The sequence below is a fragment of the Amblyraja radiata genome, chromosome 7 (genome assembly GCF_010909765.2).
Source record: "Amblyraja radiata isolate CabotCenter1 chromosome 7, sAmbRad1.1.pri, whole genome shotgun sequence".
NCBI classification, from domain to species: domain Eukaryota; kingdom Metazoa; phylum Chordata; class Chondrichthyes; order Rajiformes; family Rajidae; genus Amblyraja; species Amblyraja radiata.
Genome location: NC_045962.1, coordinates 33,671 through 51,376, shown reverse-complemented (window position 1 = coordinate 51,376; position 17,706 = coordinate 33,671). Strand labels below are relative to the sequence as shown.

At 43.7% G+C, this 17,706-nt stretch overlaps 1 long non-coding RNA gene across 1 annotated transcript; it reads left to right on the top strand.

Annotated features, from left to right (window-relative positions):
• The first annotated feature begins 2,196 nt into the window (after positions 1–2,196).
• On the top strand, positions 2,197–17,357 carry LOC116974926. The gene is made up of 3 exons (XR_004412485.1): positions 2,197–2,207; positions 2,790–2,794; positions 17,218–17,357. It is a non-coding gene; the product is annotated as an uncharacterized LOC116974926 (long non-coding RNA).
• The last annotated feature ends 349 nt before the right edge of the window (positions 17,358–17,706 follow it).

Genomic DNA, 17,706 nt, shown 5'->3' with positions numbered 1-17,706 from the left:
GTGATAACACAACATCACAACCAGAGCCTGATATCTCAGAGCTCATGCCAAATCCAACACAGACAGATAGACGCATGTCTAATAGAACTAAAAGAACATCTAAAATAATCAACTTTATTACGGACTCAAGGGGCAACATTACATTAAAAATGCATTGCATATCAAATATCATAAATACATATAAAATCTTGGTTTATCACTTATAAAAACATCATAATTTATATTTTTTTAAAACACAATACTTAAGTTAAAAATCCAGATTAAAAGATGATCAATGTCCTACAACGAGACAACGATACCAGTGTCTCCACAGCTTGGATGCGTAGCATGTAGTGCTAACTCTTATGTTTGCCAAGGCCACAATAAACACATTTTTAGTCATTTATCCTGCAAATTAATTTATACATGTGGTGTCTTAGGATAGCTTCTAAAGTACTGACTCCTGCAGCCACAAACATATTACTGGCACTACACCATCTAGGTTGCCTTAGCAGTGTTCTCATGGCATCGTTATATGCCACCTTTAGTCTCTGCAAACTTGTCTTTCCATAGTTCGACCACAGGTGCGCAGTGTAGAGTGGTGAGCAGTATGCTCTAAATAGCGACATCTTCACCACATCTACACACGCACCAAATTTACGCAAGAGAATATTCGCCTGTACATACAGCATGCGTCGTTGCCTATAAATATCCTCATCATCTGTCAATTGTTCTGTAATAATATGCCCTAGATATTTTACCTTATTACAGACACTAAGATTATTGTCAGACAATTTAAAATCAGGAAATGTTAGACATTTATCCTCTTTGGTTCTGCAGATCATAACAGCACTCTTACTAGCATTATATTTAATGTCATGTTCCACACCATACACAGAACATATAGTAAGGAGCTGCTGGAGACCAGCGCTAGATGGACTAAAGACCACAAGATCATCTGCATACATAATATGGCTCACTAAAATATTACCAATCACGCACCCAGTGTTACAGGCTTTCAATTGTTTAGACAGATCATCAATATATAGATTAAAAAGGACTGGGGACAAAATTCCCCCTTGTCTAACACCATTGCTAACCCCAAATGGGGCCGAGACCCTATTGCCCCATTTTATTTACATAGTCTGGTGGGCATACCAGTAGGCGAGAATTCTAACAATGTATTTAGGCACCCCTCTTTGACTCATTTTACCAAACAGCTCTCTGTGATTAACACGGTCAAAGGCTTTGGAAGCATCAATAAAGCACATAAGGATTGAAGAGTTTTTGCCTCTATATTTGTTTACAATCTCCTTTAGGACATATATGCATAAGTCAGTGCCATGTTTAGCTTTAAAGCCAAACTGGTTATCTGTGGAGTTAACAAACTCATTTATTCTATCCAGCAGAACTCTTTCTAAAACTTTTGACAATATGCTGGCTAAAGCTATGGGCCTGCAATTATTTAGGCTGCCTACTTTACCTGCTTTGTCCTTAATGACCGGCACTAACAGAATAGACAACATTGAGTCTGATAATAAGCCATTAATCATAAAGCCAGTAAAACAAATAGCAAGGCGAGGAGCTATCCTCATACTCGCATACTTGAGATGTTCAGCAGAAATATGATCCAAGCCACTTGCTTTGTTGTTGGACAGCTTGTTCATGGCATGATACACCTCATGTGACATAATCGCCATCGAGTCATTACTCTCAATATTGCCCACCCTATACAAGTCACCTTGGACACAGTTGAATAAAGTACTATAATGTTGTCGCCATAACTCCGCGATATTAGCTGTTCTGGAGATTCCATCTACAGTGCATGGTAGAGATGTTCTGCAACTGTTAAAAGCTCTCACTTCCTTCCAAAAATCTGTAGCATTGTTACTTAGCAGCTTCTTAGCCATGGAATCAGCCCTCATAGCTTGCTCCTTTTTACAGATGAAGCGAACAGCATACTTATACCTTGCATTAGTGAGCTTCTTGTACTCAAACACAGGCCCTTGTCTGGGTCTACCTGCCATAGCCCATGATTTGGTGGCTTCACGGGCTTCAGTATGATACTCAGCTACATACTTATTCCAGCCAGGCCTGATGTTATGTGTCTTATTTTTATACTTGCAGTAGGGCTTACTGCCTACATATAAAGCGCTTACTACAGTGGCTTGCAAAAGTTTTCATACCCCTTGAACTTTTCCACATTTTGTCACGTTACAACCACAAACGTAAATGTATTTTATTGGGATTTTATGTGATAGACCAACACAAAGTGGCGCATAATTGTGAAGTGGAAGGAAAATGATACATGGTCTTCAAATTTTTTTACAAATAAAAAACTGAAAAGTGTGGCGTGCAAAAGTATTCAGCCCCCTTTACTCTGATACCCCTAAATAAAACCCAGTGCATCCAATTGCCTTCAGAAGTCACCTATTTGTAAATAGAGTCCACTTGTGTGTAATCTAATCTCAGTATACATACAGCTGTTCTGTGAAGGCCTCAGAGGTTTGTTAGAGAACATTAGTGAACAAACAGCATCATGAAGCCCAAGGAACACACCAGACAGGTCAGGGATAAAGTTGTGGATAAGTCTAAAGTAGGGTTAGGTTATAAAAAAATATCCCAAGCTTTGAACATCTCACGGAGCACTGTTCAATCCATCATCCGAAAATGGAAAGAGTATGGCACAACTGCAAACCTACCAAGACATGGCCGTCCACCTAAACTGACAGGCTTGGCAAGGAGAGCATTGATCAGAGAAACAGCCAAGAGGCCCATGGAAACTCTGGAGGAGCTGCAGAGATCCACAGCTCAGGTGGGAGAATCTGTCCACAGGACAACTATTAGTCGTGCACTCCATAAATCGGGCCTTTATGGAAGAGTGGCAAGGAGAAAGTCATTGTTGAAAAAAGGCCATAAGAAGTCCCGTTTGCAGTTTGCCACAAGCCATGTGGGGGACACAGCAAACATGTGGAGGAAGGTGTTCTGGTCAGATGAGACCAAAATTGAAGTTTTTGGCCTAAATGCAAAACGCTATGTGTGGCGGAAAACTAACACTGCACATCACCCCGAACACACCATCCCCACTGTGAAACATGGTGGTGGCAGCATCATGCTGTGGGGATGCTTTTCTTCAGCAGGGACAGGGAAGCTGGTCAGAGTTGATGGGAAGATGGATGGAGCCAAATACAGGGCAATCTTGGAAGAAAACCTGTTAGAGTCTGCAAAAGACTTGAGACTGGGGCGGAGGTTCACCTTCCAGCAGGACAACGACCCTAAACATACAGCCAGAGCTACAATGGAATGGTTTAGATCAAAGCATATTCATGTGTTAGAATGGCCCAGTCAAAGTTCAGACCTAAATCCAATTGAGAATCTCTGGCAAGACTTGAAAATTGCTGTTCACAGACGCGCTCCATCCAATCTGACTGAGCTTGAGCTATTTTGCAAAGAAGAATGGGCAAAAATTTCAGTCTCTAGATGTGCAAAGCTGGTAGAGACAAACCCCAAAAGACTTGCAGCTGTAATTGCAGCGAAAGGTGGTTCTACAAAGTATTGACTCAGGGGGGCTGAATACTTTTGCACGCCACACTTATCAGTTTTTTATTTGTAAAAAAATTTGAAAACCATGTATCATTTTCCTTCCACTTCACAATTATGCACCACTTTGTGTTGGTCTATTACATAAAATCCCAATAAAATACATTTACGTTTGTGGTTGTAACGTGACAAAATGTGGAAAAGTTCAAGGGGTATGAAAACTTTTGCAAGCCACTGTATAAGGCGCTTACTATATCATTATACATGGAGCAGATATCTCTCCTCTGCTTCATATCTTTACAATTAACATTGCTACATATTATTGCATCTTTAGGTAGATGAATATTGATCAAGGATTTATCTGTATGGGCATAATAAGCTAGGATGTCTTCCTTTGTAAGCGTTGACCAGTCCAGTTTTTCTGTATTAAAGCTATTTCTATCTCTGGATACCACAGGTATGTGTTCAACATTTATTGTCATAGCAACAGGTATATGATCAGTCATTGCTTCCCCGTACAGAATGCTCATACACCCCAATGAGGCATGTGCATCAGCTGTACTAATACAGTGGTCCAGTCATGATGTGGTGTGCCAGGCCTCACTAATATAAGTATAGCTATCTGTAGGTAAAAGCACTTTGCTTGACAATATTAAATTATTATCTTGACAGACTGAGCCATATGATTGGCAAATAATGAGTTCCTATCTGAGATATCTGCATTCATATCCCCAATGACATATACACTACAATAATTATTGTTTTGAATAAAAGAATAGATGAAAGCAAGTCTATTTAAATATTCATCCTCATTCTGATGGCATTCATAGGGTGTATATACATTCAGGATAACAAATTCCTTGTCATTGTGAGTAAAGTGTATGGCAATGCACCAGTCAACATCAAGCCGAATCACATTTACTGATGAGTCAAGCTTCTTGTTCCATAGAATAGCCACACCACCTGGTATCCTACCTCTGACTATTCCCATGCCAAGGGCAGTTGTAGACTCCCCAGCCCCATGAAAGTTGTCATTGAGAGAATTGAGTTTGTCCAAGTCTTGCTTCGCTAAGAATGTCTCTTGCATACATAGTATGTCACAGTTCTCCAGGAAGTTGTCAACAACTGAGCGGCGAGCTTAATCCCCTGCGCTCTGGCCCAAACGCAGGCCACGACAATTGTACGATAGTACTCGAATGTTCATTTAGCGAGACTAGTGAGTGCCCCTAGCACCAGCAGGTATACTCATTCCCCCCGCGGCAGGCACGGTGCTTGGTCCGATGACTCCAACCCTGCGCGGCTCGTAATAACGCCGGACAAATGCCCCTTCTGGCCAGAGCTCCAGATTGTACATTTCGTCAACCTCATTGCATTCCACAGATACTTTAAATGAACTGTATCTACTGTGTACAATGTCAATCTTTTGACAGGTAACCTCACGGCCAAGTTTTACATTAAGATAGACAGATAAAGTTCTGACGTCTAGATCCGGTGAAAACTTGGAGGCAAAAACACTCACCAGCTTAGTCTTAATCATTTTGATGTTGCCCACAGCTCCGGTACCAATAATAGGCACAGCATTACTGGATTTCTTCCTCTGCCCGGTGGACAATTTTGGCTTACCAACAGTGTTGTCTGTTGGTAAAAAGATTTGATGACAAATTCTTTATGTGAAAAAACATATAGTTGGCACAAAGCAATGTGTCATTTAATAGTAAGATTAAACGAGAACTTACCAGTTTGAAGTTTGATCTGTATTTTATGAGGAGTTACGATGAGGGATTACTTGAAGAACCCGTCCAGCACGCATGCGCGGCATACTTCAAAGCAGCGGTGTGGAATCACAGAAAGACACAATAATTGAAATAAATATAGTAAAGAAAAGGAGAGCTTAGATACCAGTTTGATCTCTATTATTGAGGGTGGGAACGGAGGGCACGTAATCCCTCATCGTAACTCCTCATAAAATACAGATCAAACCTCAAACTGGTAAGTTCTTGTTTAATCTTACTATTTTACTTCGGAGTCAGGTGAGTGACTACGTGAAGATTTTAAAGCTCTGATTTCAAACCGTGTAACAGTTCATACTTCACTCACTGCCCAAGTCGTTTGAGGGAGGAAGTATGTTATCGCAATCAATCATGAATCTGTTTGTAAAAAACAATAATGTTGTTTATTAACAATAACAAAAAACAAATTGCTCCCCCAGGCTAAATTATATATTTTCAGATTCTAATATTTTCTCTGCAAATGATGCAGGTTCTGCCAACGGCTTATTATAAAAAGTTTGAAACATTCTTTCCCCTGACCACCCCGCTGTAGCCAGGATGTGGTCTATTGGTACGTCCATTCTCTTAGCCACCGGCGTGGATGCTGCCCTGGTGGTGTGAGATTTATACATGGTAGTATTTATACCAGCGGCTTTCAGCACCTGCTTGAGCCATCTTGAAATGGTTTGGCTCGTCACCCGACCATAAGGTTTATTGTGGCTGACCCATAAGGCTTTTTCTCTCCCTCGAGGGATTTTAGTTGTGTCAATATAGTTCAGTAGGTGGGTCATGGCACATAACCGTGGTTCTGGTGGGTAAGCCCGGAATTCCATGACTGGATTTGATGTTCCTGGCCTGCTCTGTTTGACCAGCCTCTGGAAAGTAAATGAGACATGGTCTGGAGTTACGATCATGTTGTCCAGTCGTAATAGGTGAAGTGACTGGACTCTTTGTGCTGACACAAGTGCCATCAGCATGACCGTCTTCAGAGTTAATTGTTCCAGGGTGAGGGACCTAGCTGGTGACCATACCCTAAGGTATGTCAGGACCACACTGACATCCCAGATTTGGGTGTACCTTGGTCTGGGGGGATTGGAGTTAAATATCCCTCTCATGAGTTTGATCACCAGCGGGTGGCATCCCATGGCCTGTTGTCCTGGTGCCTGAATTAAATAGGCAGACAGAGCACTTCTGGCTGTATTAATGGCGCTGTAGCTGAGCCCTTCATTATGGTGAAGGCCTGCCAGGAACTCCAGTACATTGGTTATAGTTGTAGTTGAGTATGTGGTTCCTGTGTCCGAACAGTATTTTTCCCACTTCTTGATACTTGACAAGTATTGTCTCCTTGTGGATACGCGGTGGGATGCTGTCATGGTGTTGATGGTGTTTTCTGACAATCCCAGGCCCAGCAGAGGCCTTTTCAAAATCTGCAACCCAGGAGTTTAATTATATCGTGGCATGGGTGGCTTATGCCAGATACTGGGTGAGTTAGCAATTCTGGGCTACTGGGGAAAGTCATTGGGGTCTCGACGATCATGTCGAGGAGCACTGGGAACCATGGCTGTGTAAGCCAGTCGGGTACTATCAAAATACCTGAAGCAGAGTCCATTTGTATTTTGCGAAGTACCCGACTGATGAGGCAGAAGGGAGGAAATGCATAAAAGAAGAAATTTCCCCAGTCCAGCGCGAACGCATCTACCGCTGCTGCCTCAGGGTCTGGTTCCCAAGCGACATACATAGGAACCTGGTGATTTAGTCTGGATGCAAATAGATCGATATCAGGCGTGCCATATTGCTTGGTAATTTTAGCAAATACTTTGGGATTTAACATCCATTCGGTGTTATCATTGAATTTGCGTGACCTGGTGTCTGCCACTGTATTTAGCTTACCTGGCAGTTAAGTTGCTGATAGCCAAATATGTCTGTCGACACACCATTGCCAGATTGTGTTGGCCAATTTGTCGCATGATATCGATTTTATGCCGCCCATATGGTCACCACCGTGGTATTCTCTATTTGTAACCGAACATGCAAGTGATGCATATTTGATGCATATGCTTTTAATCCATAAAATGCACCCAACATTTCTAGATAATTTATGCCCATTGTAAGTAGTAACGATGACTCTAGGTTAGTCCATCTATCACCTGTGCTGGATATGGAATTAGTTGCTCCCCAGCCTTGAGCACTGGCATCTGTTTGAATAATTAACGTAGGGTTAACAATGATGATAGGGCTGGAACTATGCAACATGTTCTCTACCCACCACTGTAACTCTGATATTGCTTCATTGGGTAATTTCATGACTCGGTCAAAATGACCTGCATGTCGTTTTAATGCCTGTACTTTCGCTCTTTGTAAGTTTTGATAGTGCAGAGGTCCAAATTGTGTAGCTGGGAATGCTGCTACCATCTTTCCAATTACTCTCGCCACTTGTCGAATGGTTGGTCGATCGTTGACCATTAAATTGTTACATGTTTGTGCCAATTCTGCTGTTTTGTCTTTTGGCAAAGTTACTGACATGTGGACTGAGTTAATTGTGAAGCCCAGATAGTCCATGGTTGTGGATGGCGTCAACTTAGATTTATCTGGATGTAAGTCAAATCCCAAGGTTTCAAACAATTGTTTGGCAGCTGACACAGCTGATTTAGCCAATTCCATGGTTTTGCCTACTATTAAGATATCATCAAGATATGCCATGACAATATGTTTTTGTTTTCTTAATATTGCCAAGGCTGGTTTTAGTATCTTGGTGAATAATCTTGGGGCTGATGTTAAACCGTCAGGCAGCGCTTTAAACTGCCATTGTTGCCCCATCCAGGTAAATTTCAGGTATCTGCAATGATCCTTATGAATGGGTACTGAATAGTAAGCATCTTTAAGGTCGATGCTTGCCATGAAGTATCCTTTGGAAATCAGTTGTTTGGCAGTTACAAACGTTTCCATTTTGAAATGTATATAATTAACAAACATATTTAGTGAAGTTAAGTCAATGATGATGTGACATCCACCATCTTTTTTCGTTTTAGTGATTATATTAGAGACAAATTCCAAGGGTTGATGTTTGGTTTTTTCAATGATACCCTTTGTAATTAACCTCACCAGTTCAGCTTGTCCCTCTCGTTTTTCTTTAACGAGTGGAAAAAAGACCCTTTGGGGTGAGTGCTGAACTGGTGGCAAGTTTTCTAGAGTAAACTCTATTTTGTATCCACGAATGCTGTTGAGTATATATTTGTCATTCGTGATAGACTTCCATGCTTGCACAAACAGGTGTAATCTCCCCCCTGTTAGTATAGAACCCCCACTTTTTATTTGCTGGTAGAAACCAGACCCACCTACCTCCATGTTTACAGTTGTTTCTTCTGTTTCTTTGTCGGACGATGTGTTGTCTGATGTGTTGTCTGATGGATTGCTGTTGGTTGGGGGTGGCGCATTTTCCATGGGGTCCGCTTTGGGCCTTGGCCTAAAAAAGGCTTCTGGTGGTGATGTGTGAACCCCGAGCTTTCATCAGTCCCATAGGGTTGACGTCGATTGGTGGACGCGGTGGGGTACTGCCGCTTGGGTTTTGTGGGTTTGCTCGTCGGGCCTGCCCTCATGAGGCCAAATGTTTTGGACTCTTCCTCCATTTCCTTTACTTTTTTGGAGAGGTCCTTGCCTAATAGCAGGATTTCTGGCTCTGTGGTCGGCGTTTTGCACAAACCTACGAATTTCGGGTTGAGGGCAGGTCTTATTATCTCCTTACGGAGGTTGTTAATTTCGAACTGGGTATTGCACAGCAGTGCGCGTGTATCCTGCTGATTCGTGGTCATTTCCACCTCATCCACGGAACGAGCATAGGAAGTAATGGCTGACGTCAGGAGCCTGAGGATCCGCTGTAGTTTGAGCTCTTGATTGCGGATGTTTGGCCCAACGTGCCCCCAGATTTGGCTGTTGACAGCCGGCACGTTGAGCGAGGCACAATTCTCAGGGACCAAATACAGCTCTAGGGCCTCATTAACTACCTGCTCTTGTAGGGACTTGAAGGACAGGTAGTTAATGCTGGCCGCCAGTTTTGGATCTAACGGCCGTCCTGCTCGTGGAGCTGCCACGTAGCGGTCTACCACACCCAGCAGCTCTTCCTGGTCCTGTACCCCAAGCGTACTCCCGACATCTTCGGCCAGTGTCTTCTTGACCATCCCAGCCCTGGTCGCCAAAGCTGCCCTCGGATGAGGGGGAAGCGATGGCCAGTGCGTTGTGAGGCACTGTGGTGGGAGTGCCTGAACTCCCTTTGCGAGACTGCTCCATCTACCGAAGCAAGTCTCGCTGGAGCATTTGCTCCACGAGTCGCTCCATGCGGCTCAGGCGGCTGTCTCTGCCCCGCATGGGCGGTGAGATGTCCCCGTCCGAGGAATCGGATACCACCGTGGTCTTCCATGCTGCTTTACATCCAGCCCGCTGCTCAGGCTGCGTTAGTGGGACTGGGCTCGGCACAGTGTCGGGGATGGCGGACCGCAGGGTTTGCGGTCCTACCGCCTCTTGCCCCCCACTGATGGAATGCTCCTCCATTGGAGTCGAATGGGGAGCGGACTTCTTAGCTTGTCTTGTTTCGCTCATATTCCTGGTGAGACAAAACAAAACACTTCTTTTCGGAAAAAACGACCTCAGAATAAACTCCCGCTCGTCGCTGTTGCACTGCGTGAACGCTCATGTCGCGCATGCGTGCTGGACGGGTTCTTCATGTAGTCACTAACGTGACTCCGAAGTAAAATTTAATAATCATGAGCCAAGTGAAGAATAACGGTTTACTTTCCGCATGATTATGACTGCCTGGTATGGGTACTGGGTATGATGTCAGGTCTTGTTTGCATAATCAAATAAATGTACACATTATATGGAGTTCTGTATGCATTTAGTGAGTTGATGAAACATGTTAATTGAACGTGCGTAAACGTGATAATTTGATGTTATAAACACTTCAGAGAAAATGTGAGAAGTGTTAGAATGGAAAATAAATATTATAAGTTTTGGTTTTACAGTATGGATTTTGTGTAAAAGATCATATACATTGAAGTTGAAATGGTGTTACCTGCCTCCAAGTTAAATGAGGAGGAATGTTATGTATCATAATATGATTGGCATATTTGAATAACTTGCGTGATTGTACACATGCGCGAAGAGCCTCAAGATGGCGATTACAATACACCAAGCATGTTAAATACTGGTGCGTTCTGAGTCTTATTTTAAGACCGATTCCAGCCCAAATACATAACACAGTTCACTCATTCATTAATTAATTAATCAATTCATTCACTCATTCATTCATTTACTCACTCATCCATTCATTCATGGAGCCGACCAGAGAAAAGGCAATTCTGGATTTAGTGTTGTCCAATGAAGCAATAAGAGAATTTGACGTAAAGGAACCGCTAGGAGGTAGTGATCATAATATGATTAGTTTTAATCTGCAATTTGAGAAGGATGAGGGATAAAATTGGTCCATTAGAGAGACAGAGTGGACAGCTATCTGCAGAGCCAAATAGATGGGGGAGATATTGAACAATTTCTTTTCTTCGGTATTCACCAAGGAGAAGGATATTGAATTATGTGAGGTAAGGGAAACTAGTAGAGTAGCTATGGATACTATGAGTTTCAAAGTAAAAGAAGTACTGACACTTTTGAAAAATATAAAAGTGGATAAGTCTCCAGGTCCTGACAGGATATTCCCTAGGACATTGAGGGAAGTTAGTGTAGAAATAGCAGGGGCTATGACAGAAATATTTCAAATGTCATTAGAAACGGGAATAGTGCCGGAGGATTGGCGTACTGCGCATGTTGTTCCATTGTTTAAAAAGGGTTCTAAGAGTAAACCTAGCAATTATAGACCTGTTAGTTTGACTTCAGTGGTGGGCAAATTAATGGAAAGGATACTTAGAGATAATATATATAAGCATCTGGATAAACAGGGTCTGATTAGGAACACATGGATTTGTGCCTGGAAGGTCATGTTTGACTAATCTTCTTGAATTTTTTGAAGAGGTTACTAGGGAAATTGACGAGTGTAAAGCAGTGGATGTTGTCTATATGGACTTTAGTAAGGCCTTTGACAAGGTTCCTCATGGAAGGTTGGTTAAGAAGGTTCAATTGTTGGGTATAAATGCAGGAGTAGCAAGATGGATTCAACAGTGGCTGAATGGGAGATGCCAGAGAGTAATGGTGGATGGCTGTTTGTCAGGTTGGAGGCAGGTGACTAGTGGGGTGCCTCAGGGATCTGTGTTGGGTCCACTGTTGTTTGTCATGTACATCAATGATCTGGATGAAGGTGTGGTAAATTGGATTAGTAAGTATGCAGATGATACTAAGATAGGTGGTGTTGTGGATAATGAAGTAAATTTCCAAAGTCTACAGAGAGATTAAGGCCATTTGGAAGAATGGGCTGAAAGATGGCAGATGGAGTTTAATGCTGATAAGTGTGAGGTGCTACATCTTGGCAGGACAAATCAAAATAGGACGTACATGGTAAATGGTAGCGAATTGAGGAATGCAGTTGATCAGAGGGATCTAAGAATAACTGTGCATAGTTCCCTGAAGGTGGAATCTCATGTAGATAGGGTGGTAAAGAAAGCTTTTGGTATGCTAGCCTTTATAAATCAGAGTATTAAGTATAGAAGTTGGGATGTAATGTTAAAATTGTACAAGGCATTGGAGAGACCAATTCTGGAGTATGGTGTACAATTTTGGTCGCCCAATTATAGGAAGGATGTCAACAAAATAGAGAGAGTACAGAGGAGATTTACTAGAATGTTGCCTGGGTTTCAGCAACTAAGTTACAGAGAAAGGTTGAATAAGTTAGGTCTTTATTCTCTGGAGCGCAGAAGGTTAAGGGGGGACGATAGAGGTCTTTAAAATTATGAGAGGGATAGACAGACTTGACGTGGACAAGCTTTTCCCATTGAGAGGACTGAAGATTCAAACAAGAGGACATGGCATCAGAATTAAGGGACAGAAGTTTAGGGGTAACATGAGGGGGAACTTCTTTACTCAGAGAGTGGTAGTGGTGTGGAATGAGCTTCCAGTGGAAGTGGTGGAGGCAGGTTCGATTTTATCATTTAAAAATAAATTGGATAGGTATATGGATGGGAAAGGAATGGAGGGTTATGGTCTGAGTGCAGGTAGATGGGACTAGGGGAAAATAATTGTTCGGCACGGACTTGTAGGGCCGAGATGGCCTGTTTCCGTGCTGTAATTGTTATATGGTTATATATTATCAGCGATATGTATGAATAACTAGATAATGCATCTTCCGCGGGTAAGAAAACCTAAACATTTCCAACCGTAGGATCAATAGAGGAACAGCGGTTCCGAGTGCAATCTGTGACGACTCATCCGAGGATGAGTAGTCTGGCCAAGGACTAGAGGGGTATATTTCTTAAGATTACAGAAATATGGTGCAGGCCGAATCGGTTAGCATTAGGCTAATCAAATTGTGGGTTTACTTACCTAGTCTAAGATGGATGATTGGGTGTCTGCAATTTAACTGACTCAGTGAATCGATCTTGTAGTTGTATAATCTGTCATATCTATACACATAGGCACAGATTCTGCTGTTTAAGAACAAAGCTAGTGGTGAAAGATTATGCTGCCCTTCTCAGATTAATGGGCATTATGTCATCGACTTTTAGGTATTATGCAAAATTGCAAATGATAAAACTTATGAGTTGTCGGTAGATATACACTCAGCAAAATCAATAACCCCACTCTCACCATCGACGGCACCACTGTCTCCCCATCTCCCCAGGCCCGCAACCTTGGCGTGATCTTTGATTCCACCCTCTCCCTTGAGCCTCACATCCGCCATGTCATTAAAACCTCCTTCTTTCATCTCCGCAACATCGCCAAACTCAGACCCTCTCTCACACATCCCACTGCTGAAAGACTCATCCATGCCTTCATCTCCTCCCGACTGGACTATTGCAACTCACTTCTCCTTGGCATCAGCTCCACCTACATCAACCGACTCCAACTGGTCCAGAACGCAGCCGCCCGACTCATCACCCACACCAAATCCTGGCATCACATCACTCCAGTCCTCAAACAACTTCACTGGCTTCCCATCTCCCACCGGATCACCTACAAAATCCTGATCCTCACCTACAAAGCCCTCCACCATCTGGCCCCCCCATATCTCACTAACCTCCTCTCCCCCTACCAACCCTCACGGTCCCTCAGATCCACATCAGCCGGTCTCCTCTCCATCCACAAGTCCAACCTCCGCAGTTTTTGGGACAGAGCCTTCTCCAGGGCAGCTCCCAGGCTCTGGAACTCCCTCCCCCAACTGATCCGCAATTCCGTGTCCCTCACCATCTTCCAGTCCCGCCTCAAGACCCATCTCTTCACCTCTGCCTATCCTTAGCCCCACGTCCCCCTCCCTTTTCATCTGTGCATTAATTGCCTCATATTGTGTTTTGTATTGAATTCTGTCTTTACTTTGTGTACTAGTCATGTCTCTACTATTTATTTCATTCCCCTTACATGTTTTTCCTCTACATGCTCAATTTTTGTAAGGTGTCCTTGAGACTCTTGAAAGGCGCCCATAAATAAAATGTATTATTATTATTATTATATCTTTTGTGATATTGCAAATGAGGCGACATGAAATTTAACAGTGCCAATTTGCCTATTCAACCACGCCATGGTAGGCGGCTGAAGCAACTCTTATTTACTCATTCACGTGTGACGGCTGGGACAGCCTGTCTTCTCGGGCAGCTAGCTCTGCACGATTGTATGAGAACCTTGTGAACAACATATGTGAGTCAATTCTATACGGAAGTAACAGGTTTGTGTGGCTTCCAGTTTCAGCCTAGAGGAACTTATGGGACAGCACAATTGACATTGCTTGTGCTGCTTTATCATTTCTGTAATACCATAAGTGGGACATAAATGATTAGTTCTTCACCCACTATTCTCTAACGTTATACAGGGTGTCTTTTATTTGACCACTAATAGCCTACACTCATTGTAATGTACGATGTACATCAGTAAATTGTTATGCAAATATTCCTCAACATTTTCCTAATGGGACCAGTATCTTAAGATGATTATGCTTTCAGCAGTTGATCTCAGCATAAAGAACACAGCCTTACTCAATCTCTGGCTTAGACTCCACGTCATACTGACATTAGGGTAGCTTGTTATAGAAATAATCTCATAAGTAAATGAGCAGGATTGCGTACATTTGAGGTTGACAGCATACCCACCAGAGCAGAGATCAGGGAGGGATTACGTGCCCTCCACTCTCAACCCTAGTCTCATAAAGATCATTCGGTAGTTCTAGCCTTCAATCTTTCAATAGCTTAGGTCAGCAACTATTCTGTGGTTTCATACAGCTACTTTGAAGATTGACGCGCATGCGGACTGGCGAGCTTCTTCACATAATCCCTCACTGCAACTTCTCATAAAATAAAGATCAAACTTCTAACGGTAAGTTCTCGTTTAATCTTTCTATTTTTCAACTTTCTTCCAGAGTCACCCTCTGTTTAAGTGCAGTGAAGAGATGGTGAAGGACTGGTTGGAGACCTGTGGTGTAAATGTGGTGGAAGTGAATCAGTTGTGTCTTTAGTGTCCCTCTAAATGTATGTTTCGGACGGTGGCTGGTGGTGCGCAAGAGGTTGTGGGTGTCTGTTTGTTTGCGGTAATTATTTTAGTTTAGAGATACAGATTAGAAACAGCCCTTTCGGCCCAACGTGTCCACACTGACCATCTATCACCCGTTCACACTAGTTCTGTATTATCCCATTTTCTCATCCACTCCCTGCACACACGGGCAATTTACAGAGGCCAATTAACATGCAAACCTGCACGTGTTTGGAATGTGGCCGGAGAAAACCAGAGCACCCGGAGAAAAACCCACATGGCCTCAGGGAGTGTGCAAACTCTACACACAGCATTGGTGGTCAGGATTGAACCCGGGTCTCTGGCGTTGTGGGGCAACAGCTTGACCAGCTACGCCACTGTGCCCACCATTCTCTAATGCCAATTCATTCCAGTGGTGTCCACGACTGGGCAACAACAATCTTCCAGTTTTGATTTGTCTACAGCTTCATCAGAAAAAAAGGTCTGGCAAGTTTAGGGAAGGTGCATTAAAGGTTGGGCTGTTACGCCCCATGTTTCTGGAAGAGTCTTCTTGTAGGCTGTGGGCCGAGGTGCTTTTTTTCGTTTAAATTCGTGACTACCTATATTTTTAATATATTGTGTAAAAGTATTATAGAAATCATACCTGAAACTCGTCAAGAGCAAAACCTGCACATATTTTAAAAATATGAGAAAAACCTCCAAATGGTGCCCAGGTAGACCCATTGTCGGCGAGGGTAGTTGTGAGCTGAAGACTGGTGTATGAGAGGCAGGTGCAGTGACGGTGATTAGAATGAAGCCGGAAGGTGGTCTGCATCCATCCTGACCCCGGGCTGTGAACGGAGGTGCGGACGCCGGCTTCCACTGCCAAAAGGAGCAAGTCAGTTACACCCCAGGCCTCATTAACGCCGGCCCTGTCCCTTCCTCACAGAATCATAGAGTCACACTGCAGGGAAACAGGCCTTACATCCCAACATGCCCATGCCCACCAAGATGCCCCATCAGCACAAATCCCACCAGCATGCGTTTGGCCCATGTCCCTCTATCCTTTCCTATCCATGTACCTGTCCAAACGGCGCTTCAATGCAGTTATATCTGACCTCATCTACCTCCTCTAGTAGTTTGTTTCATATACCCACCACCTTCGATATGAAAAGTTACCCCTCGGATTTCTACTAAATCTTTCCCCTCTCAACTTAAACATAATTCCTGTGGTTCATGATTCCCCTAAAGGTTCTGGTAAAAATATTCTGTGCATTCACCCTAACTATTTGCCTCTTGATTGTATACACCTCTATCAGGTTACCTCGCACTCCTGCGCTCCAAGGAATAAAGTCCTACCCTGCCCAACTTCTCTCTCTGGCAACATCCTCGTAAATGTTTCCTGCTCTCTTTCCAGCTATCTGTTCCGCCTTCGGCTGCCGCAACCCCTATTCACGGCTGTTAATATCTCACTGATCCCTCCCTAGTGTGAGATTAGTTGGAAATGGCCAGGACATCTTCACATTGAGCACTTGCAGCCAAATAACATTTATTCCCCGAGACGGCAGCGTGTGCAGTAGACACTCGCGATACTGCAGGGGTTCAGCAGTTGCGCGAAAGGGAATGCGTTTTGAACCAAGAAGTAGCGGAGTTAAAATGACTTCGAAAGACCAGGTCGAGAGTTTAACTGAGGAGGCCACATGTCCAATCTGCCTGGATTTCTTCACTGACCCGGTTATACTGGACTGCGGGCACAACTTCTGCCGCCCCTGTAACACATTAAGTTGGGACAGGGAGGGGAGAAACTCCTGCCCCTCTGTCGCCCTCTCTCTCACCCTGACTCTCTCTCTGGCTCTCTCCATCTCCCTCTCTCTCCGTACCTCTCTATCTCACTCTCCCTCTCCCTCTCCCTCTCTCTCTCCCCCCCTTCTCTCTCCCTACATCCCTCTCCCCCCCCCTCCTCTCTCTCCCCCTCTCCCTCTAACTCTCTCTCTCCACCTAAAGCCCAAACACCAATCAAATCTGCTTAACCTTATCCGCTGCCTCGAGGATATAAGGTGCTGGACGGCCTAGAACTTCCTCCAACTAAACGAGAGTAAGTCTGAGGTCATCCATCTCGGCCCCTCGGACTCAATCAAAATGATAGCAGGCAGCCTTGGAAGCCTTACCCCACTACTCAAACCTCACGTCAAAAATGTTGGCGTGATATTTGACTCAGCACTGAAATTTGACAAACAAGTCAATGCTAGCTTCTTTCAGCTTCAGACGACAGCTAAAATAAAACATTTCCAGTTTGATGACCTTGAAAAGATCATCCACACATTTATCTCCTCCCGCTTAGATTACTGCAACTCCCTCTACACTGGCATCAGCCAATCTTCTCTGTCCCGCCTGCAACTGGTCCAAAATGCCGCAGTGGGACTACTGACGGGCACCCGACCTGGCCTCTGTGCGGTCCCGAATAAATTTCAAGATCCTCCTTTATGTCGACAATATCCTTAATGGGCTTGCCCCCACCTACATCAAAAGACTGCTTACACACCACACCACCCCCAGGTCCCGCAGATCGGCCCACTTGGGCATACTGAACGTCTAGTCATAAGCTCGGGCGACCGTGCCTTTGCGGCTGCAGCTCCTAGACTGTGGAACAGCATCCTTCTTCCCATCAGAACGGCCCCCTCCATCGACTCCTTTAAATCGAGACTTAAAACTCATCTCTTCTCCCAAGACTTTCTTGAATTCTTCTGAGCAAGGGCTATATGTATGTAGTGATGTTTGTATTTAATCTATGAACCACTGTTGTATAACGTTAGTACCTCCACCAATGTAA